General features: G+C 41.4%; 1 long non-coding RNA gene across 1 annotated transcript; it reads right to left on the reverse strand.

The window, feature by feature from the left end:
* Positions 1-644: 644 nt before the first annotated feature.
* Positions 645-2,886, reverse strand: LOC110292879. Its single transcript, XR_002377755.1, has 4 exons — positions 2,824-2,886; positions 2,532-2,728; positions 1,870-1,997; positions 645-1,313 (listed from the first exon to the last, which is right to left on the reverse strand). It is a non-coding gene; the product is annotated as an uncharacterized LOC110292879 (long non-coding RNA).
* Between the last annotated feature and the right edge of the window lie 525 nt (positions 2,887-3,411).

Raw genomic sequence — 3,411 nt, forward strand, 5'->3', positions numbered from 1 at the left:
GATCAAGTCACTCTCCCCTTAATCCACACAAAATAAGTGGAAATGTAAGCACATCTGGATGGAAGGTTGCATGGCCTCTTTTGGCACCCGACGGAAGGTTTGCTAACCTTCTATCGTACCTTGTCACCTAGTTTTCCTAACCATGCTCCCTCAGCCTTCCTTTTGATATTTTTTTTTTGCCACCCAACAGCACCCCAGAATGCTTCATTTGGTGACATCACAAATAGCCACGGGTTGCTTCTGGTGTCCCATCTGTTCCTGCAGTCCTTGCTTCAGTACAGGCAAGATATGAAGCTCCCATGCAGTGGAGGCTGGGCTGGGGGAGGGGATTGGGCCTTTGAGGCTGTTTTCTATCAGGGCCCTGCAGCTGTCAATGTTGGCTGCAGAAGCCAGTGACTGTCCTTGCAGCTCCCTGATGCCGGCCGTGCACTGTGCTTGGGGATATTAATTGGACTTTCATTATGTGAGTGTACCCAGAGGCTTTTGCAGTCAATTCTTATATCTATATTGATCCATAAAAAATGCCAATAAATAACAGCTCTCTCAAAGCATCTTCTAATGTTTCTGATAATTAATTGGTTTATGTTTACCCCTGGATTTTTCTTTCTTTCATTTTCTTTTTCTTCTTTTCTTTTCTTTTTTTCCTTTCTTTTTACACATTGCAGCATAATAGATCACAGAATCTCTGGGACAATGGACAGGCACATTGGCTAAATCACCTTATTACAGTTCTATATAGTTGAAAAGAGGCTTAATGCTAAATTATCAGATTCCAGCTATTGTGGAGACCAAGAATGAATAATGCTCCAAAATGACTGCCACGGAGCCTCTGTTCCACTCATTGTCCCAGGAACCATTGGGCACGCCTTCCATTGAGTTCTCCATAGAGCCTCGGTCCCTGAAATGAACAGTGGGGCCCAAATTCAGGCCTAGATGCATCTCTTTGCCTTTTGGTGTATTATAAGTTAAAATGTATTTTCAGCCCCAGGCTTTTAAAAAGAAACCTTATATTACATTTGTGTGTAACTATGGGCAAAATTATGCTATTAGTTTTGGAACACCCAAGTTAGGCATCCCAAACTACCTTAGCACCCATAATTACTATATAGTGTGTCACATAAAGTAGGGATGAAAGTAAAAATGGCATGTCCATTTAACTCGCCAAAATTCAAAAGAAGAAAGGATGTTCATTAAAAGTTAATAGTGACACAGCTGTGCAGAACCCTCCCAGAAAATGTCATTGTCACAGGAGTCTGACTGTGACCCGGTGTCATTCTCCGCTGCAGAATCCGAGGGGCCTCTGGTATGTTGAGCTGTTGGCGGACAGAGAAAGAAGAGCGATGACCCATGGAGGCAGGGGACGAGAAGATTTTGGAAGACACTTGTTCTGGCTGCCATACGTAACAAGAAGCGGATGTAATTTTAATTCCAGTTAGGTGGGGTACGATGTCCTGATGAAGCCTTGCCACTCGTGCATACAAGGATAGGGAGACCAGAATTCTGTACAGCAAACTGTTTGCAATCACCCCTCTCCTACTTTATATCGAAGTCTTGTTCTCTTTCTTTTTAAATAAAAAGGCCCCCTGATTTGAGCTCAAAGCAGGAATATAAAGTAAACTAACAATATAAAAAATAAAATAAAATAAAAATAATATAAATAATAATAACAACATAAAATAAGCTAATAATATCAAAGACTCTGTTACCAAAATGTAACCTTAACAGCACTGCTGTCACGGTTGGCAACTGTGACTGGTCCTGCTATATTATATTTGTTTTCTTCTAAATTAATCTTTGGCTAAATCAAGCAACAACGGTAGCACAAGCAAATGTGCCACACTAACTGTCTCCCACTGGCAGACAACTCACCTTGAACTGCTTTGTGGAAATATTAAGCAGTGGCTGAGAGTAATAAGGATTAATGAGGGCCAACTTTGGAGAAAACAGTTCAGATGTCTTGCTTCCAAAAATGTGAGGATATCCAATATATTGCATTTCTTTAGGAGTTCAAAAATAAGCAAATAAGTAAAATTAGACTTTAAAAAAATCCCTAAATTTGAGAAATTCTTCACAAACCTTTTTCTGAGAAACGAACAAGAGGAGTCCAGGACCATTTACAAAAAAAAAAAGAAAAAAATTTGTATTCAAGATCATACCAAGTCATAATTATTGATACTTTTTTAAAAATAAGATTCTTGTTCAAGTTAATAGAGAAGTAACCAGACAGTTAGTGACAGCCTCCAAGACCTTTACCCGGGGAGGTGATCTGGCCTAGGAGATACACAAACATACTTCTATTAATTAAGGTATGCTAATAAGGTAGAAAAATGATTTCATGCAGAGGGCTGCAAGACAAGGCAGGCCCTGACTATTAGAACAAACAAGACAGAACAGGAGAGGGGCTGAGAAGGAAGTGTCAGTGCCATCCCTTCATCTCCTTCTCTTCTGTGCCCTGGATGGCTCAGGAGCAGCCAAGACTTTCTAGTAATGACTTCCACTAATTTAATACGTGTTGGGCACAAGGCGCTCACCTAATACAAATATTTCTCATTCCATTAGGAGTTACATGACCGAAAACATCCAGGACCAGTGGCTACTACTTATTTTTGTTAAGGGATACTGAGCATGGTAAAAATAGAGAGAGCTAATAAAAGAAAAAGTGTCCATTTATCTGAATTTTGCAAATTATTCTCCACTTTCTAGTTTAAATGATCTCTTGACTTGGTACCTGAAATAGAGGAATACACTTTCAGAATACCTAATCTATGTTTTCTCCCAGAAACATTTGCAGTTTACTCCCTGGCTTGCCTCGTCTTTACTTACCACTTACAGGCAATCCCTACACTGCTCTGCAAAGTCTCCCTGAGCAGTCGCTCTGGCCGGGACAAACTCGCGCGAGCAATAACAGAAAACCTTCTCTAGGGAGGCCCTGGTTTCTAAAGTCCAGGCCAGACATTTGTCTAAAAAGCTGGAGGCCTATTCAATACAAAAATCAGATGAACTCTGTCAAAAATTAGTTGCTCCCAGAAAACCTAAGCATAAAATTGACATTCTTTCTGGAATCCCAGGGTTACAGTTCAGGATTACACAACCCAAAAGTCCACAGACACGCATTCTTTTCTTGTCTCAAATAGATCTCCGATAAGACTCGGGTGGGCACCGGGTTAGGTAGCTTCAAACCGCTCTAGGTCGTGCTCTCCAGTAACTCCCTCAGCAAATTCAGCTGTGTAGCCATGACATGCAGAGGGTCCGACAGCTTTCGAAAGACCTGTGGGGTTTCACAGTGCAAGGCCCGTGTTAGAGACAAAATAGAGCATGAACAAAGGGTTCCGGTGCAGTGGAGGAGTTTCCTCCACTAACAGAACAGTCATGAATCTTCTCCATGGCTACCAGCTCACCAGGGATGCTCCC

Source organism: Mus caroli, chromosome 4 (genome assembly GCF_900094665.2).
Source record: "Mus caroli chromosome 4, CAROLI_EIJ_v1.1, whole genome shotgun sequence".
Taxonomy (NCBI): domain Eukaryota; kingdom Metazoa; phylum Chordata; class Mammalia; order Rodentia; family Muridae; genus Mus; species Mus caroli.